General features: G+C 41.5%; 1 pseudogene; it reads left to right on the top strand.

The window, feature by feature from the left end:
• The first annotated feature begins 2,693 nt into the window (after positions 1–2,693).
• On the top strand, positions 2,694–3,538 carry LOC117016495 (protein NipSnap homolog 1-like; annotated as a pseudogene).
• Positions 3,539–16,288: the final 12,750 nt, after the last annotated feature.

The raw sequence follows: 16,288 nt of genomic DNA, 5'->3' as shown, positions 1-16,288 counted from the left end.
CCGTGGGTGTTCCTTTTTGGCCTCACCATGTCCTGCGTTCTTGTGTGGGGAGTGGGACCAGAGACCCCGCCGGACACCCCACATGACACTTGGCGTAGTCCGCAGGATCCCCTGCACTACACATGGCGCAGCGAGCAGGGTACGGTGCCGGCCAAAGCTCCCCGAAGGGCAGTGGAGCAGTTTGTGCCTATGAACACTCAGTTGCAGGAAGACCAGGAGGAGCAGCTGCCTGAGAGCTGGAACCCCGTGGAGGGGTGGGAAGACGTGGACGGTTCCCCAACCAGTAGAGGCCAGAGAAAGCGAAGGTCCTTGCGGCCCTGTGGGCTGGGAAGTGCTTGCTGAGGCAGCCGGGATGCAGGACTTGTAGTCCCAGGAGGAATGGCTTGCTGAGTCCTCCGCGGGAGCTGAGGGTGAAGTCAAGGTCATCCCTCATCCCCAGGACAGCCCTGGCAAATGACTATGGACTATGGGGAATTGCCTTCCATCCCTAATTTAATGGACAGCTTGACTGTTTGGGAACATACCACTATGTAGTGGAACTGGCAGATGTTTGCTATTGTGTCTTGACCGGCCACCATTGAGAATATGTAAGCACCTTGACTGTGAGTCGCTATAGTTCCAGCACGGTACCCTGAGAGGCCCAGAGAGAGTGGCGGTGCCCTGAGAGGCCCTGGCTGTGTCCAGGAAGCCGGGCTGTGCCCAGAGAGAGTGGCGGTGCCCTGAGAGGCCCTGGCTGTGTCCAGAGAGAGTGGCAGTGCCCTGAGAGGCCCTCGTGTGCCCGGGTAGACTAGTGGTACCCTAAGAAGTCCAGGAAGTCTGGCTGTGCCCAGGAGTACTGGTGGTGCCCTGAGAAACCCTGGCTGTGCCCGGGGAGACTAGTGGTACCCTAAGAAGTCCAGGAAGTCTGGCTATGCCCAGAAGTACTGGTGGTGCCCTGAGAAACCCTGGCTGTGACCAGAGAGCTTGGCTGTATCCAGGAAATAGCATTCACCTCCAGGCTCCTCGCACAGGGCCCCTCGCGGAAGACGCTTGTCGCGTAGATTGTGAGGCGAGACCCTGTAGGGGTGGAGTGTGGGGACAGAGCCCCAAAAAGCAGTTTCCAGGCTCTCGGCCTCACATAGAAAGGTGCTGGCTCAGGTAGTAAATGGCCATCGACTGTGATCAAATGGCCAGCAGCTGTGGCTAGTTGGCCGTCAGCTGTAACCAGTGAGCCATTAGCCATGAATATAACTGCCGAGGCTAGGCTAGCAGAGAAGAAAAGGAGAAGAAAGGGGGAGCTAGCAGGAAGATGGTGGCTGAGTCTGCAAGCGGCACAGTGAGGGTTGAGAATTGTGTGGCTCCTGGTTGCTGTGTCTCCAACCCAGCTGCCAGTGACAGTATAGTAGTATGACTCCCCTACCTATGGCTCCGTGGGTGTTCCTTTTTGGCCTCACCATGTCCTGCGTTCTTGTGTGGGGAGTGGGACCAGAGACCCCGCCGGACACCCCACATGACACTATTCATTTTTTTTTTCTTTATTGGGGAACAGTGTGTACTTCCAGGACTTTTTTCCAAGTCAAGTTGTTGTCCTTTCAGTCTTAGCTGTGGAGGTTGCAGCTCAGCTCCAGGTCCAGTTGCCGTTGTTAGTTGCCGGGGGGTGGAGCCCACCATCCCTTGTGGAAGTCGAACCGGCAACCTTGTGGTTGAGAGCCCACTGGCCCATGTGGGAATCGAACTGGCAGCTTTCAGAGTTAGGAGCACGGAGCTCCAACCGCCTGAGCCACCGGGTCGGTCCCTGGATTACTATTCTTTATAAATGGTTTATTGTTTATTTTTGCCCATAGGTTGTTACCGGAAATCATGTTGAAAACTCAGCTCTTATCCTCTTGAAGGAAAGACTTCAATCAAGAGACAGAGTTTGTGTAGCATGAACAGCAGAAGTTTATTTGTAGAAGAGAGTACACTCCGTGACGTGGAGCGGGCTGACTCAAGAGAGGGAAGCAGCCTCTCTTCACATTATGTGAAGGCTTTTATTTTTACGAGTAGCATTGGCCCTCTGTCTCCTTTCCCTTATCTCTCTTTCTTCCCCTGAGGTGCCTAGTCCTCTGGCATTTAGCAATGCATTTCTTTGATTTAAGGGCCTGTGTAGACATATTCCTTTGATTTAGGGGTGTGTGTAAACACCACCCCGTGGTTTGGGGGGATGAGTAAACACACCCCTTAGGCGTATGTGTAAACCTGGAATTCTGTTGGGCTAGTAAGGTGTCCATGATCCTGACAAACAGAATGTGTCTCCCCCCTACCCCCACCCCCCCCCCCCCCCGCCTTCTCTGACTTTTAACAACATCTTTTTGAGTTAGGAGTATGTGTGAGCCTGGAGTCCTGCCAGGCAGCTGCCAGGGGTTACAGCAAGGGGATTTCTAATGGGGCTAAATTTCCCCTTCTCCTGCTCATTTCTAACTGTCTACCTACCCTATCAGGGGTATTTCTCCATGAAAGAAATAATGTGCCCAAGGTTTGAAAGCTGTGCCCAAGGGTTGCACCTCTTGGGACAATTGTGCCTTTTCAATGGGTAGAGTCAGGCATCCCTTTATTTTAGGGAAGTTGCTTTGTTTTTGTCTTTTTTCCGTTATGTTACCGAAACCCAAGTTCAGCTGCTTGTCGCTTGTGAGTCAAGAGATAAGGTTGGCTCCTCCAACCTTCTCCGCTCCAACATGGCTTCACGGCTGTGCAACAACCGTGCGGCGGCAGCTCCAGGCCCTGGGCGACGCACAGGGGACATTGCACCTGTGGCTGTGGCGTGGTTCTATTCCAAGGACAACAAAGGTACCTGGTTCTGCTCTCTCTTTGTGCATAAGGTTGATCCCCGGAAGGATGCCCACTCCACCCTGCTGTCCAGGAAGGAGACCAGCAACCTCTACAAGATCCAGTTTCACAGTGTGAAGCCTCAGCGTCTGGATGCCTACAACAGCCCGATGAAGGCAGTGCTTCCCAAGCTGCACCTGGATGAGGACCACCCCTGCTCGCTTGTGGGCACCTGGAACATGTGGTACGGGGAGCAGGACCAGGCAGTGCACCTGTGGGGATTCTCAGGTGGCCACCCAGCCCTCAGGGACTGCATGAACAAGCTCAAAAACATCAAGGAGTACGTGGAGTTCCAAAAAGAGCAGAGCCAAATGCTGCTGTCCAGGAGAAACCTGATGCCCCTCGAGTTCAACTTCTGGCAGGAGCCACAGCCTAGAGCAGGCCCCAGCATCTATGAGCTGAGGACATACAAGCTCAAGCCAGGAACCCCATGATTGAATGGGGGAACAACCGGGCTCTGACCACCAATTACCGGCAGGACAACCAGGAGGCAATGGGTGGCTTCTTGCAGATAGGGGAGCTCTACGTTGTGCACTATCTCTAGGCCTATAAAGACCTGCAGTCTTGGGAGGAGACTAGAAATGCTGCCTGGAGGAAGAGGGGCTGGGGCGAAAATGTCTACTACACAGTCCCGTTGGTGTGACACATGGAGTCTCAGCTCATGATCCCTTTGAGGATCTTGCCTTTCCAGTGATGCTGCTGTTGGCTCCACCTTTTTCCTTCTCCCTCAGGGCAGCCATGGACAGAGGAGCTCCCAGTCCAGCTGCTTTGGTTTTCTCTCAGATTTGGGAGGACTCTGGGGGCTAGTGCTCCGCTCAGACAAGGGATGCTGAAGGATGCCAGGGTTCTGAAGACTTGCAGCTGTGCCTAGACCCTTCCCACCTTCCCCACCCACTCCTTCCCCTGGGCTGGAAGCAGTTTTTAATTTCTCTGAATGAGGAATAGCAACCTTTTATGCCTTCTCACATTTCCCCTTAAGATTCCTCATCTCAAGGCCACCAGTTCCCAATTATTATGTCACCACAGAAACCCTCAGTTTAGCTTTACTTGCACAAAAGGTAGTGTATCCAGTGGTTAGAGCTGGGGCAGGAAAGGAAGAGGTCAAACCAGGCCAGGCTCTCAGGAATTCCCAGGTGTCCACTGGGCCACCTACTTGCTGGGCATTCTGAACTAAGGCCCTCTTGCTGGGGAAAAGCCTAGAACTGCTTCAGGATGTAAGGGGGAAAGCCCTCAAGTTAGCAAGGTCAGGGGGAGGTCCACATTTCCCACCCAGAAAGGCTTGAAAAGGGAGCTGGAAAGAATCTGGGGGCACAAAACAGAATAGAATAGGAACAAGAACCCAGAACTAGGAAACCACAAAGCAGAACTTAGAATTCAGAACTAGGGTTTGAACTGCAGAACTTGGAATACAGAATGGGGAAGATAGAACAGAGGTGACAAAAGACCACTTGGGGAGGGACTCCAAATACAAGACAGTTGGAGAGAAACTCATCTGTTTCTACGTAATGAGGCTGAAAACTTGAATATAAGTATGTTGTCCCAGCCCTGTGCAGAAAGTCTCCTGTCCTCCCTTTTTTTTGCAGGCAAAGCTATGATCCAGGGTCTGTATTTCCCTCCCCGTGCATCCCTTTTTTCCCTTTTCACATTTTATCAGCCCAACACTCATTCTACTGGGCCACTGGGTGTGTGAAGTGGGGTCAGTGACTTTGGAAGCCTCCTGTGTGACTCCCATACCTCATGAACCTCCGGGTGGCTTGATTCTGCCTCCCTTTCAGGAAAACTTGTGCTGGAGGTTTTTTTTGTTCTTTTTTTTTCTTTTCTTTTTTTTTTTTTAAGATTTTATTGGGAAAGGGGGCAGGACTTTATTGGGGAACAGTGTGTACTTCCAGAACTTTTCCCAAGTCAAATTGTTGTCCAGGGCGCAGCTCAGCTCCAGGTACAGTTGCTGTTGTTAGTTGCAGGGGGCGCAGCCCACCATCCTTTGTGGGAGTCGAGGAGTTCAACCGGCAACCTTGTGGTTGAGAGCCCACTGGCCCATGTGGGAATCAAACCGGCATCCTTTGGCGGTAGGAGCACGGAGTTCCAACCATCTGAGCCATTGGGCCGGCCTGTGCTGGAGTTTTTGTTGGAAGCAATGAAATGTTTACTATGAGAGAGAGAGAGGGTATTGTGAGAGTGTGTGTGTGTGTGTGTGTGTGTGTGTGTGTGTGTGTGTGTGAGAGAGAGAGAGAGAGAGAGAGAGAGAGAGAGAGAGATTGAGATTGAGAGAGAGATGGAAAGAAAAGCAGGTTTATTCAAAATGCCAACATTGCTGGAAGGCAGCGGACTGCTATCTCAAAGGCTACCTTCCTGGTTCCCAGCACAGCCAAAAGATTTCATAGTCACCTAAGAAGAGGCAGAATAAAAGAAAGGGGGAGTTGGTCTTCAGTTTCCTGGGCACTAAAGTTTGAAGAAGGAAAAAAGCCTTCCCAGGGTCTGGTTGTTTTTTTTTTTCCCCAGAGATGAAGTTATCTTGGTCTCTGTTGTAGGAGTGGATCTTAGTTTAGAGCAGGGCTGTAAACAGCTTCTTTCAAGTCAGTGTTCTGGAGATTAGGCAAATTTAAGAAGTTAGCCTTCAGCCTTCAGAAAACAGGGTCATTAAAGCTGATTGAAGGGGAAGAAAGTAAAGCAAAAAAAAAAAAAGTTTTTAAAAAGTTCTAAGCTAAATTACATTGTTAAATCAAACTAGGGTGTTAAATCTTGAAAATAGAAAATACAGGGTCACTCTTACACTTAGGGCATTTGCTGCTGTGTCCAGGCACAAAAATTAACATGAGTTGAATGTCCTTTGTCGAATGCATCTTCCCTTTGACTTTGAAATTCTCTTAAACGTTTGTTCTTCCCTCTTTCTTTTGCTGTTTCTCCAGCATGCTTTCCACCACTTGAATGATTTAGCAGATCTTGAGGGTTTTTTTTTGGGGGGGGGTTTGGGGTGGGTGTTGCTTGTCTTGTGCTGATCTTCCTTTCTGTAAGGCTTTCCCCTTTTCATTTGATCTGAGTCTTTTCCTTCACATTGTCCTTACTGTCCAGCTCTTTATGTCTCTTCCAGACCCTTACTTGTGATAGATTCTACTTTCTGTAAGTTACTTGATTTCATGGAGAACAAGTGGATCTTAATTGTGTCAGTTTCCTATGGCTGCCATAACAAATTGCCACAAATTTATTGGTTTAAAAAAACAAACAAAAAAAGGGTTATCTATAGTTCTGCAGGTCTGAAGTTAAATACGGGTCTCAGTATGGGCAGACTGCATTCCTTTGTGGAGTCTCCAGGGGAGAACCCTGTTCCTTGCCTCTCCCGGCCTCCAGAGGCCTCTTCTCTCCCTAATTTAAGCTCAACTGAAAAAAGCAACTTTGCTCTACCTGCTGCCTGAATTCCCCTTTGTAATGTAGTGTGACACATTCAGGATTTGGGGACTCGTGTATGGACATGCTGGGGTGCCATGATTGTGTGGCCACACTAATTTCCACCTGCTTTATGGCATAAGTTGCTGAAGTTCTTTATAATAGAGACAATACAGATTGCGTGAGGCAGAAATGCCTCCTCTTCTCTACACAGTGACCTCTTTTAGGGATGATCTAAGAGGCAAAACTGCTGTCTATTTTCCAGTCTTTTCTCTATGCTTACATAAATATTTAGAGTATTCAACCCATATGCAATTTATATTGGTGTATCTAATAAAGTAAAATCTAGTTGCTTACTTTTAACTTCATTAGTGTTAGTAGAATTTATGCTATAGCTTTATACTCTTTTCTTGGCTAAATGAGAAACAGAAAAAATCAGGGTAGAAATGCATAAAATAACTGATTTTTATTTTTTTATTGTGGAATATATATATAACGTGAAATTTACCATCTTAACCGTTAAGTGTTAATTTTAAGCACACTTACATCGCTGTGCAGCCATCACCACCACCCATGTCCAGAGCTCTTCTCTTCTTCCCAAACTGGAACTGTCCCCATCATAAAACTCCCCCTGCATTTCTCCCCTTGGCCCCTGTCAACCACTATTCTACTTTATATTTCTGTGAATTTCACTCCTCCAGAAACCTCATATAAATGGAATCATGCAGTACTTGTCCTGATTTCACTCAGCATAGTATCCTCACACTTCATGTTGTCATGTGTGAGAATTCCCTTCTTTTTTAAGGCTGAATAATATTCCATGGTTTATACAGACCACGTTTTGTTTACACATTCAGTATTTGATGGACACGTGAGTTGATCCTACCTTTTGGTTATTGCAAAAATGCTGCTACAGACATGGTTATACTAAAATAACAGGTTTTTTGTTTGTTTGTTTCTACATATAACCAAACTTTATCAAAAATCCCTCCTTTCTGATAAAGAAACTTGAAATGTTTATTTGTTTAAAGGTAGGCTTTCAGTTATAGAATGAATAAGTTCTGGTGATCTCATGTACAGCATGATGGCTATAGTAAATATCATATTGTATGCTTGAAATTTGTTAAGAGTAATCTTAAATGTTCTCACCACACACACACACACAAACAATTTTACAACAATAGAATCACTTTGTACACCTCACACTTACACAGTGTTATTTGCCAATTATGTCTCAATAAATCTGATGGGGAAAGGAAATGATCGGGCTGGGAATTGAAAACCTCACAGTTTCTGGCAGGCAGTGTAAACGAGAGGTGTGGGATGGCCCACGGTGCAGAAAGCTGATGGTCCCACGCCAGTTCAGTAGGCCGCCGTCCCCTAAGCCAGTCTGTCCACTTGCAGGAATAATACTTGAATTGGTTCCAGAATTCTAAGTTTCAGACAGAAACCTGAAATTTATTTGTATGGAAAACCTCTGATTTTATTTGCTGATAACTAATTTTAAAATAGAAGTATACTGTGAGGTCAAGCTTTTCCCTCTAACCCTCATAACTGAGAATTTACCTTCTCTTCCTAAGGAAGAATTAATGGTAAATTTATGTTAAATAGAAAAAAGCACTGAAAATTATCTGAACAGAAAAATTCTAGGAAGGATTAAATTTACCCCCTCTTATGTGAAAATGTTTATAGTTCATCAATAAAGTAAAATGTAAATGATTTGGTCACTGGATTTTAGTCAACTGATGTCAGGCTCACAAGTTCCCAGAACACTGCTTGCTGCTTCTGAGATGCAGTTTATCTGCTTTTCTCTCAGAGTGTTTCTTTTCCTTCTAGTTTCAAGTTTGTAGTACCAGCGCCTACATTTGCTTTAACTTGGACTATGCCTTCCAGACACGTTGGGGAGCACTTGGGGGGTGTCACTTAAAGGCAGACGAGGCGACACGCCGCAGTTGGGAGCCCATGACCAGGATCTCTGACTCGGATGCTCTTGGTAGAAAGTAATTCTAGAGAAAAGCTTATGAACACACACGCAAAAGGGCCAGCGAGGTGGGAACACAGATGCCACTTCCAAACAAGGTACATGGTTGTTTGTTGGAGTCTCACAGAGCACCAATTGACAACGTTTTTCCGCAATTGGCAGTCATATATTCTTCAGTCCATGTCTCAGGAAGTGCAGGGGACTCTGGAGCATTTGGATTCATGAAACCATCTCACCTGGGATGGCCAAGGTGAGGGGCTGACCAGCAGCCCGGCCTGCAGAAGCATCTGTCCCCAGAGAGCAGAGCGCAGGGGCAGCCTACAGAGCCTGTGTCAGGCTCCCCCACAAGAACCCACCGAGACTCGGAAATGCAGAATTATAACTTTACTTTTGAAACCTGAATTAAGTCTTCGAGCATCACTGCCCCTGCCTGCCACATGTGATTTGCCCAACAGTCACTTTCAGCTTAAAATGCAATCTTGTTTTTTGGAAGTTTCAGCCTCCTTGGCACTCTCCACCTCCAGTATTTTCTCCTTGGTGGGCCTCATCTCTATCCGTGCCCCACCCCCCAACCAGCTCTCCCCACCTGGGCATGGGTACCAGCTACCTTCCCACCTATGTCTGGCACTACGTCCTCCTCCCAGTCTCAGGCTCCTTGGGATTTCTGGTTGTCCCAGAATGTGTGTTCTCTCCATGCTGGGCCATGAAAGGTTTGGTGAGTACGTGTGGCCTGCCCACCTGGCCTCTCAGGCACCATTTCCTCCTTGTTTTGGAAGAAGGATTTCTTTGAGAGGTGGGTACTCTCTCAGAGCTATGTTCAGGACAGTGACACAAGCTTTCATCTTCTCTTGTGTTAACCTGAAAATAAAAGGCCTTTCAAAGTGAGAGGCAGAAAAGCATTTAATGAGCTCAATAAGAACAGCTATGTGGGAGGCACTGATTCAGGTAGAAACCCAATCAGTGTTCCGATAAGGAGGCAAAGGCCAGGCTGTTCATGAGCAAGGGAAGGGGGACAGTACGTCAATAGGAGGAAAGAATTGCTATTGGTGCAGAGAAGCTTATGTAGTGATGCTAACTCTAAATAATGAAAAACATTTTCAGTTTGTTTATCCTGTTAGTAGTTTTATGAACCCAAGTTTTCCTTAGAATTCTGTAAATCTTTACTCAGTTCAGTGTTATGTTGTTAATTCAAGTTTTGTTTTTTTTTCAATGAATCTCTGCAGATGAAACATGTTTGCAGGAACATATTTTCCAAAGCATCAAAGTAAGACAATAATTGTCTATAAATACTAAAAGACTTAAAAATGTGCATGGTTAACAATCTGGTGAGAGTTCATATGTATACATACAAACAATGAAATTGACCTGGTTATTTACTCCAGTCTTAGCTTGACCACACGTAGCACTCTTTTCTCAAGATCCATCCTCCACAAACCTTCTTTAACTTACACGTAACTTTCAGCTTTGTCCTATCTTTTCCTTTCTTATTTCCAAATAATCATTTTACTTTAGGACAAATTACTTCCTTTTTTTTACTGTACCAATAACCCCAACTCCCCCTCCAAAAACCAAAGAACTCACATCCTGTATATCCTTTCTTAGCCAAGAAACACATTCAATTTTCCTTTCATGCAACAAAGTGTACCTCCATGCTTTGTATCTTCTTCTACTGAAAACATGCATCCTATTTTTTATATACAGTCATTTTGTTTTATTCTTATTTTTTTTCTAGTATTTTTGTAAAAACCATAGCTCTTTTATAAATCAATTTTGGCAAGGGAATTTATATAGAAGCCTGCATTTTAAAAAAGCTTTTTCCCCCTTTACTTTCTGTGGGCAACATTTTGGTAGGCTCCTGGGTATTTACATTTCGGAACATGATAAGTGGCACAACTTTCAGAAAGAAAGAAAAAGTGTGTGTGTGTGTGTGTGTGTGTGTGTGTGTGTGTGTATGTGTAGCATTATACCAGAATATGTCAAAATGTTAGGAATTTCATGTAATTTTTAGAGCATTTATATTAACATCTATATAATAATAATCAAAGGTTTATGCTTCCTGTGTAATTTAATACACTAAATAAGACATCCATTTAATTTCCTTCCCTCTTTTATAAAAAGACATTTTCTTCACAAAGTTCTAAAAAATGTCTAAGGTAACGAGAAAAACTCTTTAATTTTTGAATTTTTGGAAGTTTGTCAAGCACATCAAAAGTTTGAAGACATTTCTTCATATAGAATCAGGTCATTGAGGAACAATGCTTAAGTTCCTCATTTCCATCGTCACAATTAAAGACACTTACAGGCAAATATAGAAAGTTAATTGTTTAAGCAAAATTTAGTTCTTTTAATATTAAGAAAACTCAATTTACTTAAGTAATAAAGATCTGATGATAAAGAGCACAGGGAATCATTTAAATAAAACATAAAAGCTTTACTTTCCCTTTACAATCTCTTATTAAGAGCATGTGAATGGCACAGGAAAATTTTGTTCTTTTAGCATAGAAATAACATTTAGGTTTACACAGTACATCATTGATATTAAAGCTTAATTAATTTAAAACCCTAATAACAATTTAACTTCAGCCAGCTTAATTATAAGAGGTAAAATTCTGAAATAACCAGGACAAAATTATTTTAATTTTCTTCAATGAAAACATATCTCTATATCTTATATCATCTTTTATTGATAACATGTACTAATTCCTTCCATATTCATTAAAATTCTTAACCCTTAGTAACCTTAATTTCCAGTGACAACTAAAAGTAAGCAATTAGCATTCTTTAGATTGGCAAATTTATGAATACATTTCATAAACTCTAGACATATAGGCTCTTTGATAAATATATTTTATAATTTTTAGAAACTTGATTCCTTAAAAAAGCACAACACACTTATTAACAAATCCAAATTTATTTTTTAGTTTCTCTGTAATAAGAAGACAAGTTGGTAAACTTATATTAACATAGCAATTAAGGTTTTAATATTTTGTATTATTTAGATATAGTCTAGATAATAATGTCTATCATTTATTTAACTTAATAAAACTGTAAGGCTTCAAGTTACCAAAGAATTTTGGGAAACTATTTTTAACTACACATACCACAAAACAATTGTTGCTGAAAAGTTTCACTGTAAAAATCTTTTATTTTACTTACGAGGCGTGATAAAAAAAAATATGGTGAATGTTTAAATTTAAAAAATTATTACAGTAAAAATGCATTGCCATTAATCTCCCTCAAAATACTCCTCCTCACTTCAGACACACTTATTCCATCGTTCTTGCTACTTTCTGAAGCACTTCTGGAAGTCCTCTTTAATGAGTGTCTTTTTTTTTTTTTAATTAGTTTCAGGTACACAAGACAAAGTAATACTTAGACATTTATCTTTTATATCCCTCACACTGTCCCTCCACTATCCCTGACATCGCACAGAGCCATTACATTTCCACTGTCTCTATTCCTAATGCTGTACTCCGCTTCTTGTAAGCATATACATATATATATATATATATATATATATATATATATGTAAAATTATAGTTGACATTCATTATTTTTCAGTTTCAGGTGTACGGTGCAGTGATCAGGCACCTACATCATCCCTGAGGTGGTCTCCCAAATGGGACAAGTGTCCATCGGATACCCTACAAAATCTTTACAACATTATCGATTACATTCCCCAGATTAATTTTTGAAACCCCTTTGTCATCTTGTGGTTACCAACTGTTTTCTAATCCCCTCACCTTCTCCCTTATCCCCACCCCCCCACCAATCTAGCAACCCTCACTTTTTCCTCTGTCTCCAAAACTGTTTCTGAGTAGTTCATTCACTTATTCTTTTATTTAGATTCCACATACAAGTGAGATCATATGGTATTTGTCTTTGTCTGACTTATTTCACTTAACATAATGTTCTCTAGGTCCATCCATGTTGTTGCAAATGGTAAGATTTCTTCTTTATGGCTGCGTAATACTTCATTGTATAAATGTACCACAGTTTCTTAATCCAGTCATCTACTGATGGGCATTTCGGTTGTTTCCATGTCTTAGCTATTGTGTATAGTGCTGCAATAAATATAGGAGTGCATAAAGATTTTTGAATTGGAGTTTTGGATTTTTCCGGATAGATACCTAGGAGTGGAATTGCTGGATCATAGGGTAGTTCCATTTTCAGATTTTTGAGACAATCCATACTGTTTTCCATAGTGGCTGCACCAATTTGCAATCCCACCAACAGTGCACAAGCGTTCCTTTTTCTCCACATCTGCTCCAGCACTTCTTGTTTGTTGATTTATTGATGATAGCCATTTTGACTGGGGTGAGGTGGTATCTCATTGTGGTTTTTATTTGCATTTCTCTCATGGTTAGTGAGGTTGAGCATTTCTTCATATGTCGGTTTGCCATCTGTATGTCCTTTTTAGAAAAATGTCTTCATGTCCTCTGCCCATTTTTTAATTGGGTTGTTTGTTTTTTTGGAGTTGAGTTGAGTGAGTTTTTTATAAATTTGTGATATTAATCCCTTATCAGTTATATCATTGGCAAGTATCTTTTCACACTCAGTAGGATCCCTTCTTGTTTTATTGATGGTTTCCTTTGCTGTGAAAAAGCTTTTTAGTTTGATGTAATCCCACATGTTTATTTTTTCTCTTACTTCCCTCGCACGAGGGGATATATCAGTAAAAATCTTACTCCGGGTAATGTCTGTGAAGTTTCTTCCTATATTTTCTTCTAGGTATTTTATGGTTTTAGATCTTACATTTAAGTCTTTAAGCCATTTTGAATTTATTTTTGTATATGGTGTAAGGAGGTGGTCCAGCTTCATTTTTTTGCATGTGTCTGTCCAGGTTTCCCAGCACCATTTATTGAATAGACTGTCTTTACCCCATCGTACATTCTTGCTTCCATTGTCGTAGATTAAATGGCCATGTAGGCATGGATTTATTTCTGGACTCTCTATTCTGTTCCATTGATCTATGTGTCTGTTTTTATGCCAGTACCATGCTGTTTTGATTACTGTAGCCTTGTAGTATAATTTGAAGTCAGGTATTGTTATACCTCCCACTTTGTTCTTATTTCTCAAGATTGCTGAGGCTATTCGGGGTCTTTTATGGTCCCATATAAATTTTAGGATTATATGTTCTATTTCTGTGAAAAACGTTATTGGTAGTTTGATAGGAATTGCATTGAATATGTATATTGCCTTAGGCAGTATGGACATTTTTAACTATATTAATTCTTCCTATCCATGAACATGATATGTGTTTCCATCTATTTATATCTTCTTTCATTTCTTTCTTCAGTGTCTTATAATTTTCTGAGTACAGATCTTTTACTTCTTTGGTTAAATTTATTCCCAGGTATTTTATAGTCTGGAGCAATTGTAAATGGGATTTTTTTTAAATTTCTCCTTCTGATGTTTTATTATTGGTATATACAAATGCAACTGATTTCTGAATATTAATTTTGTATCCTGCTACTTTACTAAATTCATCTATCAGCTCTAATAGCTTCTTGGTGGAGTCTTTAGGGTTCTCTATATATAGTATCATATCATCTCCATATAATGATAATTTTACTTCTTCCTTACCAATTTGGATGCCTTTTATTTCTTTTTCTTGTCTGATTGCTGTGGCTAGAACTTCCAGCACTATATTGAATAGAAGCGGAGATAGTGGGCAACCTTGCCTTGTTCCTGATCTTAGGGGGAATGGTTTTAGCTTTTCCCCATTGAGTATGATGTTAGCTGTGGGTTTGTTATATATGGCCTTTATTATGTTGAGATATGATCCCTCTATTCCCACTTTCTTAAGGGTTTTTATCATAAATGGCTGTTGGATTTTATCAAATGCTTTTTCTGCATCTATTGATATGATCATGTGATTTTTATTTTTCATTTTGTTAATGTGGTGTATCACATTAATGGATTTGCGGATGTTGAACCACCCTTGCATACCAGGGATGAATCCCACTTGATCATGGTGTATGATCTTTTTAATGTATTGCTGAATTCTGTTCGCTAATATTTTGTTGAGGATTTTTCCATCTATGTTCATAAGGATATCGGCCTGTAGTTTTCTTTTTTTGTAATGTCTTTGTCTGATGTTGGGATCAGGGTGATAGTGGCTTCGTAGAAAGTGTTTGGGATTCTTCCCTCCTTCTGGATTTTTGGAAGAGCTTGAGGAGAATAGGTGATAATTCTTTTTGAACGTTTTGTAAAATTCACCTGTAAAGCCATCTGGTCCAGGGCTTTTGTTTGTTGGGAGATTGTTGATTACTGATTCAATTTCCGTGGTGGTAATCAGTCTATTCAGGTTTTCTGTTTCTTCTTGAGTTAGCCTTGGAAGATTGTACGCCCCTAGAAAATTGTCCATTTCTTCCAGATTGTCAAATTTGTTGGCATATAGTTGCTCATAGTAATTTCTTAAAATGTTTTGTATTTCTGCAGTGTCTGTTGTCACTTCTCCTCTTTCATTTCTGATTTCATTAATTTGGGTCCTCTCCTTCTTGTTTTTAATGACTCTGGCTAAAGGTTGTCAATTTTGTTTATCTTCTCTAAGAACCAACTCTTGGATTCATTGATCTTTTGTATTGTTTTTCTGGTTTCTATTTCATTTATTTCCGTTCTGATCTTTATTATCTCCTTCCTTGTGCTCCCTTTGGGCTTATTTTGCTGTTCTTTTTCCAGATCCCTTAAGTGTGAAGATAAACTGTTGATTAGTGATGTTTCTTGTTTCTTTAGGTAGGCCTGCAATGCAATGAATTTCCCTCTTAGGACTGCTTTCGCGGCATCCCATAGATTTTGGGTCGTCGTGCTTTCATTTTTGTTTGTCTTGAGATATCTTTTGGTTTCTTCCTTGATCTCCTGCTTGACCCATTCATTATTTAGTAGTAAGTTATTCAGCTTCCATGAATTGGTGTGTCTTCCAGTTTTTTTCCTGTAGTTCATTTCTAATTTCATAGCACTGTGATTAGAGAAGACAATTGGTATGATTTCAATTTTCTTAAATTTATCAAGACTAGTTTTGTGGCCTAATATATGGACTATCTTGGAAAATGTTCCATGTGCGCTTGAGAAAAACGTGTATTTTACAGCATTGGGGTAAAATGCTCTGAAAATATTGATTAAATCCAAATGGTCCAATGTATCATTTAAGGCTGTTGTTTCCATATTGATTTTCTGTCTGGAAGATCTGTTCCTTGTTGTCAGAGGTGTGTTGAAGTCCCTTACTATAATAGTGTTACTGTTGATCTCTGTCTTTATGTCGGTCAATATCTGTTTTATATATTTAGATGCTCCTATGTTGGGTGCATAAATGTTTACTAGGGTTATGTCCTTTTGTTGGATCGATCCCTTTATTATTATATAGTGCTCATCTTTGTCTTTTAATATGTTCTTCATTTTAAAGTCTATTTTGTCAGATATAAGTATTGCAACTCCAACTTTTTTCTCATTTCCATTTGCATGAAATATCTTACTCCAACCCTTCACTTTCAGCCTGTGTGTGTCTTTTGTTCTGAGGTGAGTCTCTTGTATACAGCGTATACAAGGGTCTTGCTTTCTTATCCAGTCAGCCACCCTATGTCTCTTGATTGGAACATTTAATCCGTTTACATTTAAAGTGATTATTGATAGGTACATAGTTATTGCCATTTTTAAATTTGTAGTTAGGTTGTTTTGATCTTTCTTCTATTTACAGAAGTCCTTTTAGTATTTCTTGCAATGCTGGCTTGGTGGTAATAAATTCCTTTAGCTTATTTTTTTCTGGAAAGCTCTTTATCTCTCATCAACTTTAAATGATAGCCTTGCTGGATAAAGCAATCTAGGTTGTAGGCCTTTGTTTTCCATCACTTTGAGTATCTCCTGCCACTCCCTCCTGGCCTGCAATGTTTCTGTAGAAAAATCATTTGATAGTCTTATGGGAGTTCCCTTGTATGTAACCCTCTGTCTTTCTCTTGCTGCTTTTAGGATTCTCTCTTTGTCTTTAAGCTTTGCCGTTTTAACTATAATTTGTCTTGGTGTGGACCTGTTTGAGTTTATCCTGGTTGGAACTCTCTGCACTTCCAGGCTTGTATGTTGGTTTCC

The sequence above is a fragment of the Rhinolophus ferrumequinum genome, chromosome 24, assembly GCF_004115265.2.
Source record: "Rhinolophus ferrumequinum isolate MPI-CBG mRhiFer1 chromosome 24, mRhiFer1_v1.p, whole genome shotgun sequence".
NCBI lineage: Eukaryota > Metazoa > Chordata > Mammalia > Chiroptera > Rhinolophidae > Rhinolophus > Rhinolophus ferrumequinum.
The sequence above is the reverse complement of the archived record's forward strand: the minus strand, read 5'-3'. Positions and strand labels throughout refer to the sequence as shown.